Source organism: Pristiophorus japonicus, chromosome 10, assembly GCF_044704955.1.
Source record: "Pristiophorus japonicus isolate sPriJap1 chromosome 10, sPriJap1.hap1, whole genome shotgun sequence".
Taxonomy (NCBI): domain Eukaryota; kingdom Metazoa; phylum Chordata; class Chondrichthyes; family Pristiophoridae; genus Pristiophorus; species Pristiophorus japonicus.
In genome coordinates, this window is record NC_091986.1 from 75,424,052 (window position 1) to 75,441,745 (window position 17,694).

At 42.1% G+C, this 17,694-nt stretch overlaps 1 protein-coding gene across 1 annotated transcript in view; it reads right to left on the reverse strand.

The window, feature by feature from the left end:
- LOC139275009 (ephrin-B2-like) overlaps nucleotides 1-17,694 on the reverse strand; it is a 59,967-nt gene that overhangs the window by 13,962 nt on the left and 28,311 nt on the right. The window lies entirely within an intron of this gene.

Consider the following 17,694-nt stretch of genomic DNA (forward strand, 5'->3'; position numbering starts at 1 on the left):
AGCTGGTGATGCTCGGGTACCAGAGCTTTGTGCCATTAGTACCTGTTGAAAGCTATGTGTGTAAGTCAAACACAGGAGCAAGTGCAAAGTATTCCCGACAGACTGCAGCTGTGTAAGAGACTGATCACTAAGCCAACATTAGCTGCGTCCCCCCTTTTTTTGAAATTTTGCTTCTCTACTTGAGAATACCTATCAACTGCAGAGTCCCACGTCAACTGTTTAACACCATGTTGTTTGGAATGAGCTTTGAAAACAAATGGCATAAATTAACCTTCTGTTGTTTGGGTTTTAAACCCCAATGTGTCCATCACATCCTAGTTTACAAGATAAAATGTTACACCGGACAGTTTGGAAAAATCCATCGGCATTTCAAGGTGAATCCATATTTCACAGTCTGGGGAGCAGCACTACACATTCTTGTAGTCAAAATAAACTGAAACCAGTATTTGATCCTATGTCCTGGAACTGCCTAATTCCATGAGTGCTTTATGGAGGATTATGGGAAACTTGAGCTCCATCCGTCAGTTGCAAATGACAGCTGAATGTCAACTTGCAGTAATAATGAAATCCCAAAATAATGTCTCATTGTTTCTGCAATACAGTGTTCAAAACAAAAATAGCTGAATGGAAGATTTTCAGGTTGAAGGCTTAGCCTACTCATCCGACAAAATCCCAATAGCTTCTCGTGGGGAAAATGGTGCTTAGGGGTTAGAAATGCTACAGTTGCAGTACGGGTTACTGTCTGCTCTATGTGTTTTTTTTAATCAATACATCAAAATCTGGCCATGTTATTTTAGTGAAGAAAAACATGGAATGACAATAGCTTGCAACACTGAGTGAAGGTAATCTGACAGTCAATAGATCAGACCCACAACAGCATTGTTCAGTCTGAGTCATGACTACATTAAAATCAACACAAAGAATCGGACTAATGTGCTGCTGCAAGGCTTGCTCCAAGTAACCTAAACCGATAACAGCTATTTCTGTTTTTTGCTAGTGTGCGCTATGTGTTCACTTTCTGGTTCTGTGCTGGTGGTGCTAGCCACACAAGGACCTAATAACAATGAAGTGGTTTGAAGGAATGGATGGAAATTTCTATTCAGTTTGGGGTGCATGGGTGGTAAGTGGGGGCTGGTGGGGTGGGGTGGAGAAGGACGTGCTTTACATCACAATTCCAAGGAGAACAATGTCACCACTGGCTTCGTAATGTTTATCTAGCCGTTGCACCTGTCAAAAATAGCAAGAACGTTGCAAGGTTCTCAGCAAAATTGTGCACAATTTTAAAATAGGTTGATGATATGAATTAATGAGCAGAAGAGGAATGCGCTAACACAAGTGCCTTTTCTGGATTTGCTATTTTCCCAATCCCCAATGGAAGGGAAGTAATATTACATTTTAATATGTCTTCATTTGATCATTATTATGCTGCTTCTCCAGGGACTGACTGCACTTCATATACAGCATGAGTCTTGGCTATCTCTGGTCTATCAGGTCAGTAACATTGCGTTAATCAAATGATGAATTAAGCTGTTGGATTTGAGCCTATACCATCACTTTCACTGCCAGTGATCAGAGGAGCTTGGAGTAATAACAGATTCAGTGCTGCTTCATCCTCCAATACCCTGTCAATAGAAGGGAGAAGCAATTGATGCTTTGATTTTTTCTGGTTGACTCAGATTAGCCAGGATGTTCCATTTGCTGCTTATAGTTCACCGAAAATGCAGCCTTAAAAATCACCTCCATTTCCCAACAACTTGTTTGTCAATTTCAGATTCATTTTTGTGAATTCAGCATAGGCTCTGCCAATTATACAAGGACAGAACGCAGAGATTTCAAAACCGTTTTAAAAGAATCTGACTGGAATACAGCAAAGAGATTCTCACTCTCCCCTAAAAACAAGGACGCGTTTATTTGTACTGTAAAAATGGCTGCCCTTGTCTCTGATTGGTCCCCTTGGAGGATAAGCTGCACCCTGAAGTTTCTCTGGAATGTGTAACTGGAAACGCCCAGACCAAGTTCTCATTGACTTCGCAAATTGTAACTCAATACACTTTGACTTACAGAAACCACAGAGGATACGTCTCCCCAGAAGCCCAGTGCCTTAACCCAGCGCAAGTGCTGCCTCCCCCAGCCGAAGTCCCTAACCCCAGCGCAAGTGCATGACCCCTCCCCCCCTCCCCCCAACATAGATGGGGCATTGTGTGCGGATTGTTAAAGGTTAATTGGGTATGAAGTGAATAGTGACAGTGTCGTGACTTCTGGATTGGAAGAACCTCTCTCGTGTCTCTCTCTTCAACCCCCACCCTGTCTCGCTCTCTCCCCCCCAGGCTCTCTCTCTCCCCCCCAGGCTCTCTCCCTCCCTCTCTCCACCAAGCTCTCTCTCTCTCCCAGTCTCTCTCTCTCTTTCCCTTCCCTCCCCCAAACGCTCTCTCTCCCCCCTCGCCCCCCCTCAAACTCTCTCTCTCCCCCAGTCTCTCTCCCATCCAGGCTCTGTCTCTCTCCCCCAGGCACTCTCTCTCTCTCCCCAGGCGCTCTCTCTCTCTCCCTCTCCCCAGACTCTCTCTCTCTCTCCACCCCCCTCCCCCCCCCTCTCTCTCTCCCCCTCTCTCCCTTCCTTTCCTCCCCCCCCCCGCCAAGGCACTCTCTCTCTCTCTCCCCCGGCCCCCGGTCGCTCAGAGGCTGGCGGAAAGTGGTCGGATTGATTGCAGGGCCCTACTTCTGATTCGGGGCCACACTTCCGTGTCCGGCACTTCCGGTTCAGGTGAGAAGCATCGGGGGCGGAGTCTCGACAGGACGCATGCGCAGAAGGACAGATAAACTACAGTACAAATAGACAATCCCTAAAAACAATCGCAGGAGAGCGATTACTTTCAAAAGTAATCAGCAGCTCAAGCGAATTCAAACCATTCACAACAGGCAAATTAAAAATGGGGGAAAGGAAGGGAAAGTTCAGTGGAAGTAGTTTGCATTAAAAAGGCTTATTGCTTTTAACACAGTTAAATTTGCAAGTAGAGTCAGCCTGTATCAATGTTTTTCTCTTTTTAACTCATTTTCTCAAATCCATTCTCTGCTGACATATGTGTGGAACTGAGCTGAGAGAATCTGTGTAGCATTAACACTTTATCCAAAAGGTGAATGCATTGTACACAGACATTCCAAAAGTCTCAACTGCATTTTGGCCAGCTGAAGCCAGCATTTGATCAATTGTCCCCGTACAGTGTTATGGAGTAGGTGTCTCTAGCCTTTAAAAGGAAATCCACTGGACAGGTAACACCACTCAGATCAGATGGTTGACGTCAACCTAAGGTGTCAGCCGTAGCTCAGTTGGTAGCACTCTCATGAAGATTGTGGATTCAGGTCCCACTCCAAAGATTTGAGCACAAAATCTAGACTGACAGTCCAGTAGTGAGAGAGCACTGAATTGACAGCGGTGCTGTCTTTCTGATGGGATATTAGACTGAAGCTCTGTTTGCTCTCTCAGGTGGATGTAAAAGATCAATGGCACTCGTTTGAAGAAGAGCAGGAGAGTTCTCCTGTGTCTTAGCCAATATTTATCCCTCTATTAGAAAACTAGCTGGTCATTATCTCATTGCTGTTTGTGGGATCATGCTGTATGCAATTTGGCTGCTGGATTTCCTCCAGTACAACAGTGACTTCGCTTCCAAAAAAAGTACTTCATTGGCTGTAAAGTGCTTTAGGATATCCTGAGTTCATGAAAGGCGCTGTATAATACAAGTTCTTTCTTTCTTTCACATATCCCCCTGCCCCTCCCCGGCTGCTTTCTGGCTCTAGGGTATGACAGGATTTCTTTCTACCTTGGAAAATGCATCAATAGGCATTTGCCAATATTAAATCACGTCCAACTGGAAGCTGGATTCTGATTAGCTGGAATAGCTCTTCAGCTGTTAACTGAATGCAACTGAACCTAATGAGGTTCTTTGAATGTGTTAACATGGTGGTGCCACATCTAGTTGGATTTAACAATACGTAGTGTTGTTTCAGATCTTAACAGATGCCAATTCAAATTAGCGTATCAATTGGTTCAACTGATCTTTATTGGATGTAATTTTGAGCCCATGGGGAGAGTTGTACTTGAATCACTTTAAGCGTTAAAACTTTTTTGAAAGCAATAAACATAATAAATTGCAATCTAAAAAACCTTTCAGCAGGAGACCGCACATCATGGTGTATACCGTGCTGACAAACTGAGAAAGACTGAATTTTGGTCTTCAGTTTTACTTTCCAATAGTTGCATCTATCCTTGGTTTGGCAAAACATTCCATATCACACATGCATGTCCATTATTTCTTGAACCTCTGAGCAAGACCCAGAGGCTATTTTCTATTGTTGGCTCTTCAGATAAACATAACAGTAGCAGAGCCAGAAGAGTAGAATATCAGTTATAAGATGCACACTTGTCAACCATAGTTGAGATTTGGTTTACGTCGCTGCACTGTATCCAACACCCTTGACTGAAACACTAGGTCACAGTGCATCATGAAAATATTGTATGTCCCCTTTCCATATAGGAAGCTGACACAACCGTCTTTCCTCAAAGCAACTAGCCCAGTACTTGGAACACAAAGCACCAGTAGTGTCAAAGCAGCTCTTACAGAAGCATGGGAATGAAGTATAGGAAAAAGTTACTTTATAAATAATATTATGTTGCTGTTGGTTAAGAAATAAAGCAAAACATCAACTCATTATATATGTGTTTTAGTTTGAAACAGCCCAAAGGATAAAATCCTCTATTAAAGGTACAGCATTCGCTTACTCACTAACATGAAAATCTAGAAAAAGAAAAGCCCGTCTCGTGTTTAAATTTCCGTACTTTATACTAAGTATTCTATTAATCATTAGTCCTGTTCGTAAGTCAGCATCAAGACACAGATCAGCAGTTGCTGGGTTTTTGAATTTATCAAATTGACTTATGGATCACAGATCAAATGTAGCTTTGGTAAAACGGCATTTATTTATCTAACATCAGCTTCTCATGTCATCTCAAGGACAATACTCCAGCTTTTTAAACAGACAGCAATGTCCACACAAAAGGTGGAAATAAATCGAATGTAACATTTAAGCTCGCTGCAACAAGGAACAGGAACGACAAGGGCTCCTCCCCTAAAAATCGGTCCTTTGTAAAGCAGACTGTGGAAAAAGGCCCCATTGAACTGCACCACTTGTAATCCCTTTTCACATTTTTATGATGAATAAAAGAAAACACGTTTCTTTATTCTCTGTGTGTTTCACAAAATGCACTTCTATTTGGTCCGAGATGATGTAAAAATAATTTTAGAGGGACCAGGACTAGACGTGCAGTAACTGGATTACACGCTGCTGATGAATTGCTGAATAGAACACATTGCTTAAGAATGCTAAAGGAATCTGAACTCCGTTGGCGGCAAAAGGACCAGGCTTCCATTCTCTACCTTTGATACTGTGGAAGACACAAATGAGGGCCCATTCTAGTTTAATGCTTTCTGTTAATTAGCCTTCACCCAATAAAACATCGACCAGCGGTGGATCTAATGTTTTTTTCGCAGCCAAATTAATTATGCTACATTCAAGTGTCAATAGTACTTTTTATGGGCCTCCTTGAGTTATGACACTTAATAACTGTCATGAAATGCATTGGCATTGATCCAATATTTTGCTTTTAAAATTAATTCTTATACATTCTCTAAACATAGGGTAACAAAGGGAAAATTGTCAGAATGTTAAAGGGGTACTGCATCAATATCTTCATTAGATATGAAAAACTTCCACCAGTTAAATAAAAATGAATAAGGAAACTATATGGATTGAAGATTATCCAACTCTTGTATGTGTCATTATTTTAGGAGACACCGCAATGCCTTTAACTCAGTGGGTCGCTTGATGGGGGTTACTTGATTTGTCTAGCTAACAGGAAAGGTCACTGCCATGTCAAGTTTTATGCAGTCGTCTTTCTCCATCTGGGGGATTTCCCTTTACTGTTAAACAAAAGCATGGTTGGTGCCTATGAATATTCCTAATGCTGGCAAGTTTTTTTTTTAATCAGCTCACAAAGGCTAACCTTCTATTGGTAAGCATGAGAATATAGTATTCACCACCCCCACCCCCTTCATCAATAAGGCCACTTATCTGAAATGGAAGCAACAAGCTTCACAGTAATTGTCTCACATTATGCCCAGGTCCTTCAAGGACGACAATGAATTCTTTAAACTCGAGTGTCTCGATTTAATGAGCACAGATTCTAGGGGCCATGATTGTCTTCCAAAATGCGAGCTTCAAACGTTGCCCGTGGCAAAGAGAAAGTGTGTGAGAAGGATACCAGCCACTTCCCATGCCTGTTTCAACACCCCTGTATCTGCTGTAGCTCTCAGGAAGGATCAAATTCTACCAGCAGTCACAAAGCGACAGTACAGCAGACTCTCGTTTACCCGGATACGAATGTAACAGAAAACCCGCCGTAACGGAATTTAAAATATTGCGAGATTTGGCAATTTAACTGTCACACACGTGAATATCTCGCTCACTTCAACTATCACAAACATGGACAGGTTGCTCAATTACACATAAATTGACGCAGGTGTGGACTTCTTGCTCACTTTTCAACTGTCACACACATTGTTGCAACGCATCAGTCTGTTCAGTGTACTTGTACTGAAATCAAACAATTTAAAATGCCTTCCGACAGCACCAAAAGCAAATGCAGCATTATGAAATGAAAAGTATTGAACATTCAGCAGAAATTAGAAATTATAAAGAAGTCTGAAGCTGGCAGAAGTGTGCGAACTTTGATGGATGAATATGAAGTTGGATCATCAACAATTTATGATATCAAGAAGCAAAAGGACTTCAAGATGAAAATAAATTTAACTGAAGAGTGCATTTTTTCAGAAGGCTGGCTCACACGTTTTAAGCATCGCCACGGCATTCGCCAGCTGAATGTGACAGGCAAAAAAAAATCAGCAGACAATGAGGCTGTACAGAATTATTCAAGAACATTTGCTGAAATGGTGCAGGAAAAGAAATTGACTGCAGATCAAATATACAACGCCGATGAGACTGGCTTACCAAGGAAGTGTTTGCCAACTGCTACGTTGGCTACAGCAGGGGAGAAGGAAGCTGTAGGCTTTAAAATGAATAAGAAGAGGTTAACAATCTTGAACTGTGCCAATGCCTCTGGAGAACATAGACTTCCACTTTTAGTGATTGGCAAATTAAGGAAACCACGTGCTAAAAAAAGGAATTGCTCATTTATCAGTTAGCTATAAAGCTCAGAAAAGTGCATGGATAGACAAGGACATATTCATGGAATGGTTTTCAACAGAATTCATCCCCCAAGTTCGAGAAAACATGAAGAAAATAGACAAACCTAATGGAAAGTGTGTGCTGCTTTTGGACAATTGCAGAGCATATCCACATGAGTCAAAATTAGTGTCTACTTGTGGCAACATCTTTGCATGCTATTTGCCTCCCAATGTGACCTTGCTCATTCAACCTATGGATCAAGGTGTCATAAAAAACTTCAAGTGCCACTAGAGGAATAACTTCATGCGCAAATTAATTAATAGCGATCAATCAATCAATCTCTGATTTCCAGAGAGCATACAATATTAAAGATGACATCTATGCATGCTCTCTGGCATGGTGAGAAGTAAAAAACGCTACATTGAAGAGGTGTTGGCGCAAGTTGTGGCCCAATGTCATATTTGAAGACAGTGCTTCTGATGATGAAGAATTTGAAGGTTTTCATGTACGGGTCAATAAAAAACAGGCTGTGAAACAATGTGGAGATTGTCAGCAGTGCATATGAAACAAAAGCACTTAAATCCTTAGAAGATTGCTAAGTGGTATAGATGTTGACATCGAAACAGATGTAACACAAACTTATACTGACGAGGAACTTATCGACGTAGTCACTAATAAAGGCAAATCTGATGGAGATGTGCGATTCAGAAAATGAAATAGAAGAAAAACAAAAAAGACTTCGGCACGCGCTGAAGAAGCAATGAAATGTGTTGTTGGTTTTTTTGAGGAGAATTCTCATTTTACTTCTCACGAGGTTCTGCAAACTCATATCATCCACAACATTTTAATTATATTTCAAAAAGTTATGAATCGATTTTCAATCTGAATAGCTCATTGGAAAGAGCGGATCAAGATCTATACGATACAATATATAAAATATTTCATGGGTGGTTCTATCACCTTCAAGTATTAACTTTAAAATGTAAACTCACTCTATCGGAAAATGTGTTTACCCAGAGTTGCCGAATCCCCAAACAATCCAGGTAAACGAGAGTTGACTGTACTTTCACTGTGGCAAAGGTGTTTGGACTTTTGAAATTAAAAAGTAATGGTACTTCACAGCTCAAAAGCACCGTTTTGTTTCTTCCTTTTTCTGTTTTGTTGGTTTATAAACAGTACTGCCTTTCTGGATGAGAGACAAGGAGCCCTAGAAAGCAATCATCCTTTACAAAAGCGGCGAGTGTAAAGTAAGTGTCATAAAAATAAAGGGACAGGGAGCACTTGATCATTTTCAATTTCTTATTTAATCTTCTCCATCAAAACTTCAAAATACAGGAGCGAAATTAACCCTGATGATGACCTCATTCCAAAAATCAGTTTTAGGCTAAAAGGACAAAATACAATAATTGCTCCTTTCACGGGGGTCCGATTTCAGTTTTACCTTAGATTATTATCAGCAGTCAGTTGGTATAAGTTTCACCCCAGATAGTTACATTCTTTCCCTGACAAATGGTTATCAATCGTAGCCCCAGTCACGAGTGCCTTCCATTCAAGTCTGCCACCCAGCATTTGGGTTGAATTCAGTGAGTTCTCGGTTGGGCTGCTAAATGAAATGTTTCACAGAAACAACCTTGCTTCAATGGGAGGAAGGGCTGACAGCGATCATTTTGTGCTGCTTCAACCACACCTCCTGCTGGCTGACTACAGACCACATTAGCACGGCAAATACAGAATTCCATGGCTTAAGCTGCTCCACATTGTCAGTGGTGGAGGAGGATGCATAAGGGAGGAGAGCCAACAGCCATCAAAATGTAAGCGAAGCACTGTGGTTAGACGCATCAACAGGCAAATTCTATGTGTGCGATACTAATTATGGTGCAAGCAATTTATTCAGCAGCACTTTTGTAGATTGAAAAGGTTACTGCATTCTCCATCACTGTCATCTCTATCTCATGTAACATTGCAACAGGAATCCATTAGAATGTGACGGCGTTGATGTGACATTGGTCATTGTAACAGCTGTGTAAACTACCTTAACACAAGCCAGTAGTCAAATTCAGCATTTCCGGTTTGATTTCAAGCCTCACAGAGAATATTTTTCTAAATAGCAGGAGCCCACGCTTAGCTTAAGTGCATCACAGCCTAGCTGTCTCTGAGGGGGTCAGAGATTCAGTGTACACAGTGAGGGATATGTAGGGAAGGACCAATTCTATCTATTTAAATGCTATGTTCTGAAAATCCAATTTGTAAGTGTTAATGGGCCAGAGTGCATAATCTCAAATTGCACCTAGTTTGCTTATCAGAACTGTGATGCAGATATAACAGAAAGAAAATTAAGGCTTAAGAGCAAGAAAATCAATTCGGCCCATCCACTTCCTCTTATAGGACCAAGTCATTAATAATCCTTCACTTCTTGCTAAGTCAGAGATTGATCTAATTCCCTTTTGAATGATTCTCCTGATTGAGTGTGTTCTTAAATATTGATGGAAAATAGTAAGAAGTTATATAAATTTGAGAAGAGGGTTATGTTTTACGAGTTAACTATTGAAATGCATCATCTCTCTCGAAAATAAAGACCGTAAAATTACACTTTGGGCTACTAATAAAAAAGTGTTTAATCGTCTCTCTGTTGTTTTAGGTGAAGGCATTAATATATTTAAAACAAATGGGTTAATGTTCAAATTGCAGACAAGTTTGTTTTGATGAGTATGTTTAACGTCTGTGTGTTTGTATCACGTAGTGCAATATTAGTGTCCAAGTATATTTTCTCTGAAGATTTTTGCTGTTTTGAAAACAAATGCACACATTATCATTTATAAAAAATAGATGCCCAAATTAATTATATTACAGCGTAAATCAGAAATTTGGGCTCTCCTTACCCACAATTTCCACAACATTAACATGAATGTTTCGAAAACTATAAACAGCAAAACCTCGAATTCTATTATTCAGAGCCAGTAGATATTTCTGAAAACTTGTACATTCAATGCTGTAGTACCATCCAAATCAGTAATTTTGCAATCTGATAATCACTTTGAGATTCTGGGTTAGAAATGACAGAGGTCGGTCTCAGAGTTATTTGGAAAATAATTCAGAAGCATTAAAATCAGCCAGTTTCAATCCAATGGTTTCACTTTTGAAAACCGTCCAATCACAAACACAAGCAATGATATTAATGACCCAATGATTGCCCTGTAGGCTCCAGTCAGGCAGAATGTACCGTTTTAAGCAGGAGGTCATCCCTTGGTTAGTCGATGTCTACATTCACTGAGTTAATGCCGACTGACAGTTTGGAATACAACATAACTAATGAGAAAACACACCACTCTCCAGCACAATAGCTGGTTTTAAAACCATGATGTACATGAAGCTATTTGCTTTGACTACAAACAGTCCTCCAGTAAACTTAATAAAGTCCCACAGAGAGGTTGTGCCCCTCTGATGAACCTTACTGCTTTAGAAGGAGAATCTTTACTCGGTAGGAATCTAGAGCAATTTTCTACTTGTCTGCTTCAATAAAACATGCATTTGTCGTGCATTTTTAGATCAAAGACAACAATATAATGTTTGTAAAACACCAACTGCCAATGATATCATGTAGCTGGCTTTACATTGCATTTAACAGGTTTATGTTTGCCTCTATCAAAATTTTGTATTTCGTCTTCAGTGGATGAATTAATCAACTTCCATGACATCGCTGGAAAATTTCTTCAACTACTGAGAACTACTCAGAATTTTTTGGAAGGACACCTTTAAAAATCTTGGCACTAGGGCAAAGTTACAGTAGTGAGGTGAAAGTTTGTGATCAAGAAGCATGGCTAGCAATTAAGGTTGTGGGATTCAATAATTAAACATGGGGTATTTCCATAAATATTGTGACACTAGGGACGGCTGAATTTGACACCTCTTTCATTATGCAAAGCTCTGAACTCTATACGGTGCAGAGCTGTTATACTAAATGTATTGCCTATGCTTCACAACCAACAAAATCCAACAGGAAAATCCATTAACATTCACATTAAACTGAACAAAATTAATGATATCGCAAAGATATAAAATTGGGATGGGAAGAAAGCAAAGCAATTCTCTTTTGCAATCATTTTTTTCAAGGAGAAATTTATTTGACGTCTCCAATTTAACTTTCTTGACAGTTCACATATTGTGCATGCTATCAAGCACATCATTAATAATAAATAACATCATCAACCAACTACAGGTGAGGTTCATTTTAACCTAAATCACCCAGTGACAAATTGATGTGATCTGATTGGCTGACCATTTTACATGCTGCCTAATTTTACTTACCGTGGAAGTGTAAACTGGGTGGCAGAACTGATTGCGTCAGTTTCCCACCGGGCGATTTACCAATCTCACTGTAAGACAGGTCAATTCTGCACTTTCAGTAAGACTCTACATAGTTCCTGCAGCAGTATGTCAGAATAGTCTAAGCAGAATGGGGCTCGATTTTAACCCCCGGGCAAGTATATGGAAAAGCGAGTGGCAAGGATTAAAAGCAGGTACGCTCGGCCGATTTTAACGGTAGATCCTGATTAACATGTCATACATAGGATTACATACATAGGATATATGGCATGGAAACAGGCAATTCGGCCCAACCAGTCCATGCCAGCATTTATGCTCCACTCGCGCCTCCTCCTGTCTTTCCTCATGTGCTAAATCTATCAGCATAACCCTCTATTCCCTTTTCTCTCATATGCTTGTCCAGCCTCCCCTTAAATGCATCTATACTATTCAATTTAACCACTCCATGTGGTAGCGAGTTCCACAATCTCACCACTCTTTGGGTAAAGAATTTTCTTCTGAATTCCCGCTTGCTGATTTCCCAAAAGAACAAACAGGAAGACAGTGGGAATCAGCTCGAGGATCTGGAGGTAGCCGCCAGGGACCCAGGGGAATGGTCCCTGGCACAAGGTAATTTTTCTGGGAGTGGCATCCCAGTTGGGAGAGGGTGGGAAGCCAAGGCAAGGGAGGCTTAAGGTTTCCTTTTGAGTCCCAGAGGAACATTCCTGCTCCTCCTGACCCACAAGGAAAATTGTTAAAAAATGTGGATAAACTTACCTTGCTGTGCATCTTCTGGCCCTGCCTGGCTGCATATTTAAGGAGGTACCTGCGAGCTTAGGCTGGGTGTCCTTGCCGGCTACAATTTAAAATGGCAGCCAGCCAGACTGAAGCAGGAAAGGAGTGGATAAGGCCCCCACTTCACTTTAGCTGCCTGGTTTCTACCACAAGGGGAAAAGGGGCGGAGTTAAAATCGACTCCCAATAGGCTTGTTTCAGGTCAAAAAATACCACCATTTTACAACTTCCAAATGATCAATCTCTCTAATACATAATAACTCCAATAAATCTTGCAGATCTCCAATGGTGTCAGACATGAGGGTCTGCAGGTTTTTATTTGTTGCTAGATTATATGTCAATCGTTTCTCAGTGGTAGCACTCTCGCCTCTGAGTCAGAGGCAGTGGGTTCGAGTTCCACTTCAGAGACTTGAGCACATAATTTAGGCTGGCACTCCAATCCAGTACTGAGGGAGTGCTGCACTGTCAGAGGTGCTGTTTTTTGGATGAGACATTAAACCGACCTGCTCTCTCAGGTGGACATAAAATATCCCATGATACTATTAAAGAATATCAGAGGAGTTCACCCCAGTGTCCTGGCCAATACTTATTCCTTAATCAACATCACTAAAAACAGATTATCTGATCATTATCTAATTTCTCTTCGTAGGACTTTGCTTGTACAAATTGGCTGACGCTGTTCTTATATTAAAACAGTGACTATACGTCTTTGGCTGTAAAGCACTTTGGGACGTCCTGAGGTAGTGAAAGGCGCTATATAAATGCAAGCTCCTTCATTTTTATATACAATTTTTCATGCATTGTTTTTTGTGTACACTGGTCGACACTAACCAAACTGATACCACTGAATTTAAAGTGTAGCCAGTTATGTATATTCAAGAAGCAATTTTATGCTTCAAATGATACCCACATTGTTTTCATTATCAGTTCTTCATGAACTTTATGTTAGTACAGCAGTTTCTACTTAAAGCTTTCTATCCATGCCTAATAAAATTTCCTGTTGCTAGTTTCTCACATACGAAATAACTACAGTTCCACACATCATGTAAAGGTCATCCCTTATCACTGTGCTGCCCAGAACTATGGCACTTAAACGTCTTGTATAAGATGACAACTTCAAGTCTTATTATAAGCTGAGTGTTAAGTGCCTCTTGCTTTAAGCCAAGGCCAGGATTTTTTTTTCATAATTATTGGAGTTGTTTTGGACGGTCTGTTTCTGCAAGGATCTATCACCGGACAAAAGGTCTTCACCACAGACTCCAAATTTTAGGAAGGGGTTTAGCTCTAGGGTTTGGTTTTGTGCAGCCATTAGGGTTCATTAATTAAATCAGACTCCATCAGATGACCCATTTAGAGACAACACTTCAAAATGTTACTTGTCGTGAACACTGTCATAGCAAGTAATCATCATCCAACTGTAAGCTGAACTAATGAGGTCTACTTGCTGACCCAAAGCATTTCCATGCTTCCTCATTTCTAGTCCCCGAGTCAGAGCTGTGTCCTACTAGAGCAACGAAAGGACTGTAAATTAATGAAGGTGCTGTAACTGGAGACTGAGTGAGGCTGGGGGAAAACTCGAAAGGCCAATTTCACAGCCTTGGTGATTTGTGAACCGAAGACAAGCCAGGACTCAGCTTGTTAAATCCAGATTGTTTCATATATAAATTTAGGACTGATTAGAAAAACAGACAGCTCACCAGCATGGAGATTTATATAATGCACAACATTCAGCTACAGTAGGAGTGTGAGAAGCATTGCTTATAGACTATTAATAGACATGCAGCACAAGCAAAATGCCGTGAAGTATATTCATATCCAACTCTTCAGTGCTCTATTCTAATTACAGCTGCATAGTCACACACTTAATATCCTATCATGTATGTAGCTGCTCATTAAAAGAAATGTAAGAGAATCTGAATTTTACATCTTGAAATAAATAAATTTCAATATGTAAATTTTAAACATATTTTTTTTTCTTCAACTTGCCTGAAATTTCAAAATCAAACACATTTTATATCCTCAAATGAACACCTAACTTTTTGACTGCGTTCTCATGGTCTTATTTTTTTAAATAACTAAATGGAACTGTTATGCAACAGCCACAAATACATCCTTTGGATTAAAGATTGCAGGGATAAGTATAGATTGGGATCATATATTACTCCATGGGATAAAATTGTTGCTGGGATCAAAGAAAGAAAGAGCTTACATTTATGTGGCGCCTTTCATGCCCTCAGGATGTCCCAACATGCTTTACAGCCAATTAACTACTTTTTAAATGTAGTCACTGTTGTAATGTATGGAAAGACAGCAGCCAATTTGCACACAGCAAATTGCCACAGCAAGGTGCCACAAACATTAATCAGATAAGTGACCAAATCATCCATTTTAGTAATATTGGTTAACGGATAAATGTTGGCCAGGGCATCAGAGAGAGCTTCCCTGCTTTTCTTTGAATAGTGCCATGGGATCTTAAACCCAAAAGGGCAGACAGAGCCTCGGTTTAACAACTTATCCAAAAGGTGGTAGCGCCGACAGGGCAGCACTCCCTCGTTACCGCAATGAAGTGCCAGCCATATTATGTGCTCAAATCTCTGGATTGCGGCTAGAACCCATGACCGTCTAACTCCAAGGTGAGAATGCTACCACTGAGTGACGGGGAGAGGAGGAGAAAGGGGCTGTTGGTTTGGAACCGGCAGTCTCTGGTTTATGGAGGGCAGTCGGCCATGGTTGGATAGTGAAGATATGCAATAGACAGATATTCTGGAAAATTGCACCTCTTTATCTCTATATGCACCTCCAGCCTATAACCGTTCCTCCCAGAACTCTCAATTCCTCCAACTCTAGCCTCTTGTGTTTCGCTCCTCCCTGCACCCTACTATTGGCAACTATGCCTTCAGCCATCTAGGCCCATACTCCAAAATTCCATCTCAAAACCTCTCCACCTTTCTCACCTCCTTTAAGACCCTCCTTAAATTAACCTCTTTAATCAAGTTTTTGCTCACCCTTCCTAATATCTCTTTCTTTGGCACAGTGACCATTTTAGAATGGTAACACTTATGTGAAGCTCTCTGGGATGTTTTTCTAGGTTAAAGGTGCAATGCAAGTGCAACTTATTGTTGCTGTATTATTTAATTAATGAGCATTATGGAGTTTCTCTGCAGCGTTTTCCCTCGGGGAGATCTAATGGGTCGGATAGAGTCAATGATAAGGTAGATAATGCTGTTTAATGGAAGGATAGGTCTGGATAGACATTTTGGTTCCTTGCATTCTAATATTCTTAGCACTTGAGATTCAAATGTCATCTTCAAGTTGATCCCCTGATAGAACCTCATACAGATAGAGCGTCTGAAATCTGGAAACCTCGGGACCAAGGCTGTTCCGGATTTCGGGTATTTCCAGATTTCGGAACGGGTTTCCGATGTCCCGAATCCGAAACACCCGGACCGAGGTAAAGGCGAGGGGTTGGAGGCGGGGGGGGCAGCGGAATGGGGTGTCGGCGGAGCGGAGAGCTGGCAGTGGGGGGGGGGGGGGGGTCAGCGGCGGGGTGTCGGCAGTGGGGGTGTCGGCAGTGGGGGCGTCGGCAGTGGGGAGGGTTGGCGGCGAAGGTCGGCTGTGGGGGGGGGATCAGCGGCGGGGTGTCGGCAGTGGGGGGGTCGGCAGTGGGGGGGTCGGCAGTGGGGAGGTTTGGCGGTGGGGGCTCGGCAGTGGGGGGGTCGGCAGTGGGGGGGTCGGCAGTGGGGGGGTCGGCAGTGGGGAGTGTTGGCGGTGGGGGCTCGGCAGTGGGGGGGTCGGCAGTGGGGGGGTCGGCAGTGGGGGGGGTCGGCATTGGGGGATCGGCAGTGGGGGGGGTCGGCAGTGGGGGGGTCGGCAGTGGGGGGGTCGGCAGTGGGGGGGTCGGCAGTGGGGGGGGTCGGCATTGGGGGATCGGCAGTGGGGGGGGTCGGCAGTGGGGGGGGTCGGCATTGGGGGATCGGCAGTGGGGGGGTCGGCAGTGGGGGGGTCGGCAGTGGGGGGGTCGGCAGTGGGGGGGGTCGGCATTGGGGGATCGGCAGTGGGGGGGGTCGGCATTGGGGGGTCGGCAGTGGGGGGGGTCGGCAGTGGGGGGGTCGGCAGTGGGGGGGGTCGGCATTGGGGGATCGGCAGTGGGGGGGGTCGGCAGTGGGGGGGGTCGGCAGTGGGGGGGGTCGGCAGTGGGGGGGGTCGGCAGTGGGGAGGGTTTGCGGTGGGGGCTCGGCAGTGGGGAGGGTTGGTGGCGAAGGTCAGCAGTGGGGGGGTCGGCAGTGGGGGGGGGGGTCAGCAGTGGGGGGGGACGGTGGAGTGGGGGGTCAGCGGCCAGGAAAACCTGCGTTGAAGACCTGCAAAAAAGGTAAGTTAAAATTTTTATTTTTAAATTCTTTTTCAGTGATTTAATAGGTAAAGTGTTTTGTGAATATTTTGTGAATTTTTATTATTATTTTTTGGAATTTTGGGGGTTGTTTTTCACTCTCACAATGGTAATCGGTTCAAACAATGTCTGGATTTCAGAACAATTTCCGGATTCTGGATGACCCAACCATAGAACATTCCAAATTTCAGAACTCCGGATTTCAGACGCTCAACTTGTATAAGGATCTGAGGAACACTTGTCAATTACTTTACAAGATGAGAAATGCATTGCTTTTCAAATTGTAGCATTGTTTTAGCATATGTCTTAACTTATTTATAAAGCTATCGTGTGTTGAAATAGTTAATCCCAGTGGCCCCAAACCTTAAAGCACAAGAATTAAGCATTTTTAAAAACAGAAAGAGAAGCTCATACAGACAATTGACATTAGGACTTATTTCATTCATGTATTGCTACCCATATTCCATGTTTTTTACAGTAAGTTGTATTTTGGTTACAGATTTCTTGTGTTAGAATGTTAATTCTCTTTGTACTCATTCTCCATTCACATTTTTTTAAATTGCCAAGACCTACGGCCATAATTAGGCTTTTCCTTTACAATTAGTGACTGAATTGCAGACAGAAGAAAATTCTGTTCACATTTTAATGAGGATTGAAATTCAACATGCGGCATTTTCTAGGCGAGACTTCCGTTTACACCTTATGTGATTAACATGTGGAATAAGCTGTCATCCATCTTGCTCTCTGTGCCTGTTTTATTCCCTTAGCACATTTGGGTACAAGGAAATGACCCTTTTTGTTTTCCAAGTTTATATAAACGAAGAGAGCTGTTAACTCAATGTCGATTGCAGAAGGAAAATACTATCTGATCCTACAAATAAGCTGCATGTACACAATGATTTACAACAATACTGCGAGGGAAGGAATTGGCGGAGACAGAAAAGTTCAAATGAATGGGACCGGATACAAAATTGA